At 43.9% G+C, this 10,268-nt stretch overlaps 1 protein-coding gene across 2 annotated transcripts in view; it reads right to left on the bottom strand.

Moving 5' to 3' along the window:
• Positions 1-10,268, bottom strand: part of frya (furry homolog a) — a 74,670-nt gene that overhangs the window by 63,638 nt on the left and 764 nt on the right. The window lies entirely within an intron of this gene.

Below are 10,268 nucleotides of genomic sequence, written 5' to 3'. Positions count from 1 at the left end.
GTTCCACTGAAGGTAAGTAAAGTCATATTGTGCTGTGTTCCACTGAAGGTAAGTAAAGGCATATTGTGCTGAGGTGCTCTGCTGAAGGTAAGTAAAGGCATATTGTCCTGAGGTGTTCCACTGAAGGTAAGTAAAGGCATATTGTCCTGAGGTGTTCCGCTGAAGGTAAGTAAAGGCATATTGTCCTGAGGTGTTCCACTGAAGGTAAGTGTTAGTAAAAAGTTGTGCGTCATGTCACGTAATGCTTCAGCTCATTAAGTTTTAGGTTAAAGGAAACAAGCCCCTGTTAACAGCCAGATGTCCCATAACGGCAATATTTCCATATTATAAATGAAAGAGAATGAATCACTGGAGCTCACATCCAATGTATTACTTCAGTCATTAACAACTGACCCTGATTTCACAGAGAACTGTGATTTCTACAATAAATGTAAAACCCAAATTAACAACTGACAACAGTGGCACTGCCAGCCCCAGATCGGCAGACGGGGTGGAGCAACGGACAGGGGGATGTGGCCACGTACAATTGAGGAGAAAATGGGAGGAAGCCAGAAAGAAAATGCTATTTCATCCAAGCCTGCCTGGCAAGGCCGGCATGCTATTCACCAACTGTAGGGCCTTTGGTCACTGAGCTATTTGTCAGAAATAGGAGGCAACAGCTGGAGCCGATGCAGCAACAACCATAATACATGTTTCAAGTTGGCAGTTTAGTGTCTCGAAAGAATAATAATAGCGAGAATAGGAGCGTGGAGAGAGTGAATGAGTGATTACAGACCTCTGAGAAAAGCAGATTAAAACATTGGTCTCAAAGTATTGACCATCAGTCCTGTTTTAGTAGGCTGACATCATGCTGGAAACTGTCGCCTGCTATGAGAGGGCATCTCAGGCCATTTATATCAGTCCTAAAACACAGCCTACGTCTGTCTCTTACAGCCCAATCTGGGAACCCATCGATTAAACACAAAAAATCATTTTTTTTTTTTCTAACCTCTGGGGGCAGCAGCCCCGTTTCAATCTGGTGCAACAGGAACTCAAGAGGCTCCGTTGGCAGCGGAAGAAAATCCCTTTCCGCTCCCTGCAAGCTCTGCCATTGGCTCCAACTGACCGGCTCTGACCATTTATGGATTTCCTTTGCGTTCCCTGCGTGTCGCTCTCAAATCCCTCCATCGCTATGAAACAACAATAACAACTCTTGCTACACGCTACAACTTGCTACACGCTGAAAACGGTACGTTTTGACTACACACAGCGGTCACGTCCACTCCATTTTGATCGGGTAAAGCGCAGCATGCGAGCCTGCACCCTGTGAGCCTGCACCCTGCGAGCCTGCACCCTGCGAGCCTGCACCCTGCGAGCCTGCACCCTGCGAGCCTGCACCCTGCGAGCGATGTTGCACCTTTTCACGGAGCTTGCCGACAGATTTTTCGATGCAAGTGGAAAGTCTGTCTCGAGAGATTACTTACAGCCCAACAGAGGGGATTCATCTACACCTTCTGCAATTTCAGGTCTCTCTGTCTCTACCTGCACATGCTTTCGCCTTTCGTTGATTTACTTTTCTCTGTTTCTTTCTTCTTATTTTTTAAATATGTGCAAATAAATACATAATAAATGAATAAATGAATGAATGAATGAATGAATGAATGAATGAATAAATAAATAAATAAATAAATAAATCCTGTTTCCAACTCTTGCGCCACAACTCTGTGCAGATTTGCCAAAAATGGTAAAAATGTAAACAGAAAATGGAAAAACCAGCTTCGTCAGTCCCTGCCTGTGCCAATGCCCATGTGCAGTTTCAGTTTGATTGGCCAGCCCGTTGCGCTGTGTGAAGTGTGTGTTGGACTTTTATTGTGTGTGTTGGACTTTTATTCTGCTACAGTATTGTGCTTAAATGCTCATAAGCAGTTTAAAGTTGGAGGAAATGGGAAAATGCCTATGTGCTATTTCAGATCGATCGGCCAACCTGTTGCAGAGATAAATGACAGACAGACAGACAGACAAACAGACAGACAGACAGACAGACAGACAGACAGACAGACAGACAGACAGACAGACAGACAGACAGACAGACAGACAGTTTCCTTCATTCTATAGTAGGATAGTAGGATGTCCTCACATAGAAGCTTAGTTGGGTTCACTTACTGTACTTGCAGAGATAAAACATAAGTGACAGATAACAGAAAATAATGAACACAAAAAGAGGGGGACAACAGTAAAGGTGTGCAGATTCGATGAAAAATGATAAAAAAAAACAAGACAAACAAAAGGAGAACAGAAAATGAACACAACTGAATTGGACAACAGACGCGAAATAGAAATGCAACACCACAGCTTCGACCAATCATTAGAGAGATCATTGCTGCTTGGCTCACTGCAGCTCATCTCCTGCTCTGATTGGCTGAGAGCGGACCATCCTTCTGATCCTTAGGGTCAAGTCAAGTCAAGTTTGCCCTAAATCACAAGCATGTCTCAGAGGACTTCACAGAGAATGTCTAGCTAAATCTAGCTGACACAACAATAGCAATTACAGTAGTAATAATAACATGATTGATCATGATAGATAGAGAGAGCCAGAGGGAGAAAGAGGGAGGGAAATGTGGGGGAGGAGAGAGCAGGGAAAGGGAGGAGGTGGGGGGGACAGGGAGTGTGGGGGAGGAGAGGGCAGGGAAAGGGAGGAGGTGGGGAGGGCATGGGTGGTGGAGTGAGGCATTGAGTAATAAAAAAAAAATACATTTGAACACCAGACCTGACGCCTCTACCTCACAATGCTAGTTTTGTCCTGCTAGTCCACAGTCTTTTATTAGAGTTGGATACATTGACTTGTTATGTGAGACAAGACCCTGAGGCCCTTCTCTTTTATTTACATTGCAGTTACAATACAAACAGCAATGAACAGCAGCGGAACATCCTAGTTCAAAGCACTATTCCACCTACGATCACTGCAGATCCTTCCTTAAATAGCCAAAAATAAAGAGATCCACGCAAAACTAGACATCCTACTCACACAAAATAAGTGTTTTCAGATGATTCGCTATACTGTTTCTATTGCCATCTTATCTTGTGATTCACTGCATAATGGCTCGTATAAATGGAAGCAATGTGTTTGGTGGGGGGGGATGAGATTAGGAGACCACATAGAGAAAGTTAAAGGCATAGCGCCATGGGTCTCTGCGGATACAAATAGTCTGTCTGTGCCTTTTATCAGCAAAGTGACCTACTCTGAGGGTTATGCAACATCATCAGGAGATGATGGCACAACGTCCAGTGTGTATATACAGGGACGGCCTGTGCTGAGGTATCTCTTTACATTCAGATTCAAGAGATACACATCATGCTGCTTGAGGGTTCCAGCTGGTTTTCTACCAGCCTATTTGAACAAAACGTACAAAAAGATGCTTAGATCTGATTTACTGCTAATAAGTATAGAATGTCAGTTGTTACTGTAGGACGGGAATCTGCCAGACCTGCTGGGATGTTACTTCCCGGAAGGGTGGGAATTTCTTCATTTTAGGGGCCATCTGGCCTTCGGACGTCACAATTTCTTTTAGGGCACAAGGCCACCTGCCAGGGCACAAAGGCCATTGCTCTATTGACATCATGAAGAGCGATTTTTCTGAAATGTTTGTTAAAATGAGCCAATGACACATCCTTTGCATAGGGCAGGCTACATTAAACTGAGACCACTGATGCTTTTAAAGCAACTGACAGTAGCAGGCTGGTAGCAGGGCACTGCCAAGGTGGCCTTAGGGATCTCAGGGCATCACGGCCAGTGGGAAGGGCAATGGAGGCCATTGGTCTCTGTGTAATTCCCACCCTGCATGTGTTATTGCCTCTTTCTTTCTGCGTGTGTGTGTGTGTGTGTGTGTGTGTGTGTGTGTGTGTGTGTGTGTGTGTGTGTGTGTGTATATATACTTCCAAACAGAATCAACCTCTCATAGCTCAAATCAAAAGCACACAGGGCATCCCATCTCATCCATATGGGCATGCTGGCAGGCCATGGAGCTGTGAGCTCTGCACAGGACATGCGTCCAAGCTGAACCCCCACTAATCCTATTACACTGTCCTGGCACATACTAGCAGCTATTTAGGCTCTGTGGCAGACTCACCTACAGCCAAATAAAGCTGGAAGCTAAACGTAAACAGCACAAATGACATGTTGAATCTAACACGTTCACTAAGTAAATCTGAATCTGAACCCTACCCCTCATGCCCTGTGACTGGTGCAGTGAGGGCCTGTCTGTGCGCAATGAGCAGCTCTTTCTCTGCCAGCAGATGCTTGGGGTCGTAGTTATGGCTCCGACTGTTGCTATGAGACAATTTAAAGCCCCTGTTTTGAAGTGCGGTGCCCTTTTTGCTAAAAGCGAAACGTTTCTAACTTTCACCAAATGGTGGGCACGGCAAAATCACGCTCGGCTCGATCAGCAGCACGTCATCTCCGTTGAACACAACAGGAAAAAGAGGCTATATAAAGTCAGGTCCCCAGTGGCAGAGAGCAGCCTCAGTTAGCCCCCCCCCTGAGACCAACACGACATAACAACATCCACCATCGCAACAAGTCAACTACTATACTCATTACTCACTGCCGCTCCATGATTTCAGCAGGGATTTGATGCTGATTTCAAAGAAGCCAGAGTCCTGCTGGCTGGCCATGGCTGCAGCTCCCTGTTGACTGTGTTGCCCCCCTGCTAGTCGTGACTTCCCTCCAGAAGCAGGCAGCAGCAGCTGAGCCGGGACCAGCAGGTAGCGCCTGCTGTCACCTCTCTATGACGCGCGCAGTGCCGTGGCGCTGACGAGACCCAGAGAAAACACACTCCTCTACCCCTCCTCCTCCTCCTCCTCCTCCTGTGTCCTGTCCTTGGCCATCAGCCGTCTCTCTCTCTCTCAATCTCCCTCGCTCTGCCCCCTCCACACTCTCCCAGCCTCTCTCTCTCTCTCTCTCTCTCTCTCTCTATCTCTCTCTCTCTGTTTCTCTAAAGCTGTGGCAGGCAGTGGGCGGCGATGCAAGCTCCCTTTAAATAACTGCATGGAGGCTGAGAGCGCAGGAAGCAATCCTCTTAGCGGAGCGCAGTTAATAATAACGACTGTTTGTCTGCGTGCAGACTGAGGCTGATAACCATGATAGCGCATCATGGGGCTCGTGCGTCTCTCAGCGCGCCGCGGAGCATGTAGCCCGGGCAGTCGACCACTGATAGATGGAGGAGAGATGGAGGATGCAGGATGGATGGAGGGAGGCATGATGACACATCATCACAGAAGAGCACCTGGGAGACAGGAGCAAAGAAGAAGACACTCAAGTGGTCCACAGGCCACTGGGATTAAAGAGCTTTCCTTCACTGTGCCCAGGGGATCTGGCCCCGACAGCGGCTGACTGCTGGTTTTTAACCCTTTTCCTTCTTTACAGCAGCAACTTAAGCTTCTAGTCAATATTTGCCCTCAGTTTTCCACTCTGCTTCTTCATTCATGCAGGCAGCAGACAATCCCGTGATGACTGCTGTATGCTTTACAGAAAATCCATAAATCAATGAAAAAGTATTTTACTTTTGCAGAGAGAGAGAGAAAGAGAGAGAGAGAGAGAGAGAGAGAGAGAGAGAGAGAGAGAGAGAGAGAGAGAGAGAGAGAGAGAGACAGGAAGGCAGGGCTGCAAATCTGATATCAAAGGCTCCCGGACGTTTGCATCATTGGTCCACAAGCCCAAACAGAGCTAAGAAGTGATCAATCTGTTCCTACTGTAAGTGGGTGGGAACAGGCAAGGCTCCTTATTAGTACACTACGTATTCATCTCCATGGTGAATAACAAGAAACAGGCATGCCCTATACAGGCAAAGCAATTCCCTGGTTGTCTTCATATGGATGCCATTAGGTTGTCTTACCATACTCCAATTCCAAGTAAAATAGCATTCACTTTTTTCTGGTCCCATTTGCCATATTCTAGAGCAGATGCATAACTTTAACCATGTGAGCTATAATATACATGTCCCAACCCCCCCCCCCCCCCCCCCCCCCGCCTTCCTCTCCCGGCTCTCTCTGCGCTATCACTAATCCTATCAGGCCTCTGTCTGTCCATCAAGCGATAACCACTTGACCTTCATTACGTAACACACTCACGCATTTGTCAGGATGTAACCCATTTGCAGTCCAGGGAATGGAGCCAGGCTGCTCTGCTTTAAATATGTTACGATCATGACTGGTGACACTGGATACTTTGTGGAGCACTTCCACTGGCTCTGCTGATACACATGCTACATGTACAGTAAGCAGTTCACATTAAAGGGGATTGAAGTTTAAGAATTGATTGACCTACTATGATGCAGGCTAGCCCAATCAATACTTCTAATCAAACAGTACCCCCTGCCCCCAACCCCCACCCCCCCTCATACTGTATATCACTGATAAGTGAACATAATATGATTGATTTGACAACAAATACACTTTTTTCTTTTTTTCTCCATGTGTCCTGTGGTGTGGCATACAGGGCCAATTAGTGCAACAGTTAAAACACAAAACACTGTGGAACACCAGCATAAGGCTGGAAAAGAAAGGATGACTAATATTCAGTCATAACATTAAAGTCCCTGGAAACCAGAAATATTTCTTTATTATTTAGCATTTTGAGTTCATCACATCACAGGATCCTATGTTAATAAGCCACCAGCCGAATTTGAACGATGATGAACGTCGCAAAGTATATAAATTTAGGTTTGACAGCCATGGCAAAACTCATGAGATTTCATTATTTTTTAGAGTGTACTTTCTCCCGCGGACTGTGTGGGCGTGTCCAGTCTACAGCAGGGAAATTGCTGTCTCTCGGAGAGCGTGAGAGAGAGGGGGGGAGGGAAACGGAGAAAGAAAGAAAGAGAGATGAGTGTCGGTGTGTGCACTGTGCACACACCGCGTGTGTGTGTGTGTGTGTGTGTGTGTGTGTGTGTGTGTGTGTGTTCCTCTGAGAGGAAGAGATCTCTGTCCGTTCTTTGCCCCCACAGCGTGTCTGTCTCCCACTCTGTGTGCTCTCTCTCTCTCTCTCTCTCTCTCTCTCTCTCTCTCTCTCTCTCTCTCTCGGGACTAGTGAGAGAGAGAGAGAGAGAGAGAGAGAGAACAGCATAGCGCTCGACACAGCCTGGTGACGCGAAGTTACTCACTCACACACACACACACACACACACACACACACACACACACACACACACACACACACACAGTAGGGCGAGTTGCGCGCGTGTACAAAGGTTATATAGAGCTTATGACGTCATAAGCTCCTGCATTTTAGCACCTCACGCACTGCTCTCTTCAATGAGGAAGTACTTTGTAGAATCTTGTAGAAAAGTGTCGATTTTAAGGCTTTGGGTTGAAAGTAATGTATAATAATTTCTGAGGCAGACAGTTACTAACATAAGACCCTAAATAACATAGTTAGAACGTTTTTGTGGATTTTGGTTTCCAGGGACTTTAACATGTCCTCAAGGGTGTTAATTCCTGTTTCAGTTAGTGTGGTTACACTGCTTGGGGAAATCGTTCTCATGCAATATTGAGGTGTCACACCATAGGATATTTATTTATGGGTTGAAAAAAGAAAGTCAACCCACCATCTCCTTCTGACAAACTGCCAAACCACAGCAGCAGCAAGCTTTTCCTGTCTCTTCTAGTTCCACCCAGTCCACCTGCTCACTGCTGCTTACACTACTGTAACACTACCTCAGGATGAAGAGTTGAAGATGAAGCTATCAATATACGACCACTTCAGCTGACTTTTGTTTTGTTTCTTCAATGTTTTGCCTCTTCCAGTTTGCCCAATTGAAGAATCACAATGTTAAGCCCCACAAACTAAAAATGAAACTACAATAGTAAATAAATAATAAAATGTTTGTTTGCTTGCTTCTTCCTGTATTTGCTGAGTTTGTTTTTGTGCTGCAGTTTTGTGATGAAGCCATGAACGCTATGACTGCCATGTTTAATTTTCACTTGACAATGTAAAATGTCATAAAGCTGGTTCCCAGTAGCAACATGGCAAAACATACCATTAACTGTCACACCATTATGGGTTTATATGATTTTGCATGAAGCTAGTGGCTTGAACATAACATCTAAAGCTTGGGTCAACTTTAATTTCTCAAGCATTTTGTGAGATGAAGAGATAATCTTTTTGTATAGTTTTTTTGTTTCTTAAAAAAGTGTCAGCCGTTTTTGAGAGTTTTTAGTTATCCAGTCCCCAATTTATTCACAAAACACATTGCTTACTATTGGTTATGTGACTCATTCACTCATGTGACCTAAATGCTTTAGTTTTTAGAGGAACTGAGCACCAGCTAATAATGGAAACAAATGACACACTGAACAAATTACAATCAACATGTGGGGTGGTATGAGCAGAGTGGAAAAGCATTAAGAAGCATTATTTGAAGTTGCTACTGTTACTTAAAAAACAACACCCACATTCTCACCTAAGCCATATGAATGCTAGCTTCTTCTGTTTTGTGTATCTAGAAGTAAATCTAAAGTGCTATGAGTCAATGTCAGTAAAATCTGGGGGGGGGGGGGGGGGAATATATTTTCTCTCTCGAAAGTCTGTCTTGAGAGATGAATGTCAGTATGACTGCCCTGCTCTTAGCCACATGCCTTAAATCAAATAATCACCATACATTATCCTCTGAATATGCGCCACTAAGAAAACTATGCTGGAAAACACTTTAACTACACTATACTGTATCACTCTATGGGTATTTACAGCACATACTTTACACTCAATCAATCAATCAATCAATCAATCAATCAATCAATCAATCAATCAATCAATCAATCAATCAATCTATCTATCTATCTATCTATCTATCTATCTATCTATCTATCAATCACTCCATCAGCCCTTTCTTTGCAAATGATCAGTAATATAAAAAAATTTCATACATGATGGAGCTGTGAGTAGATATGATCGGGGCACATTCAGAAAGCAATCCTTGTCACGATGTCTGCAAAAACACCCGATCTAAAAACATAATGCTTAAGACTTGTCCAATGGTTTCGCCAAACAGCGACAAGAGGTTTGTTTGGATAATTTGACAAGTGCTAATTTGTTGTCTCATAGTTGTGGATCATTTAACATTTTTTATTTTATTTTAATTTATTGCAATTGTTTGGAATATTACAGCAAAAACACTTTATTAAAGTATTGCTGAAAACAGCAATTGGCCCTAATGGATCATTTAAAAGCTGAATACTCACAGTTCACTCCCCCACCTTATCCATCAGTTATAATCTAGTCATCTTGACTTGGCCAGTAAGAGGCCTTCCCAAGGGCAAATGATTATGTCATCCCCTAGTTGAATAATTTCTTTTTTTTCTCGCAACAAGACTGCTAAACAGGAACAAGTTAAAGTGGAGGCAGACGGATGGAGACATCGCAGACTTCTCTGCGCCTTGAGCTGAATGGAGAAAAGACTAAACTATGAACTACTTCTGTTTCAAAACAAATAAACCACACGGTGCATATTGCACAAAGAGGATCTAAAAACCACCATACAATACCTGTAGTCTAAAATAAGAATATCATTGTGGAGCTGAAACTATGTGATATTAGCTAAAGTCATGAACAACTATAGAACTTGGCAATAAAACTCCCAAGTAAATATTGCAGCACAGAAGTAACAAGGCATTAGTTTCATTGTGCATTTATACCTCATATTTACACTGAGAGTATGAGCTTCATGGGCCTCTCCGGACAGGCTGCGCTTCCTCTTTATAACCAAACTACTGTATGTGAGGAGCAGTAACAGCTTTGACGGATCTGTCGTTCAGAGTTCACCGTACTGGAGATCACAGATTTGTCTAATGATGAATGTGCCAGACAAGACAACTCAGTGGTGTCATAACAGCCACAAGTGGATATCGTAAAAATAGCAGGCCTATAGTGTCACGCTTGAGGAACTTTAATACAGTGTTTAGGGCATAACACCATCTAGATGTCTTCAAACTTGTCAAGGGTAACACTGCTACCGAACATTAAGATATATAAGACGTGGGCTTATATGAATTGGGAACTGTTGAGGTGAAACACTCATAATTAGCATCAAATCTGCAGATGTGTTTATTGGCAGCATGGGTCTCAAAGTAAATACACTCATACTGTAGTGTGACGTCGGTAAGCCACATCAATCACATAGGCATTGCTAATGGCAAAAATGATTGTAAACATTTTCCTATGGACTTTAAGTGGGCGAGGGCTCCGTCACATTAAGCACTTATTAAAAGCATTATCAAGCTCTGATGAAGGTGAGGAA

This window comes from Poromitra crassiceps (assembly GCF_964638095.1).
Source record: "Poromitra crassiceps genome assembly, chromosome: 5".
Classification (NCBI taxonomy): Eukaryota; Metazoa; Chordata; class Actinopteri; order Beryciformes; family Melamphaidae; genus Poromitra; species Poromitra crassiceps.
Note: the sequence above shows the minus strand (reverse complement) of the source record. Positions and strands in the feature narration are given on the sequence as shown.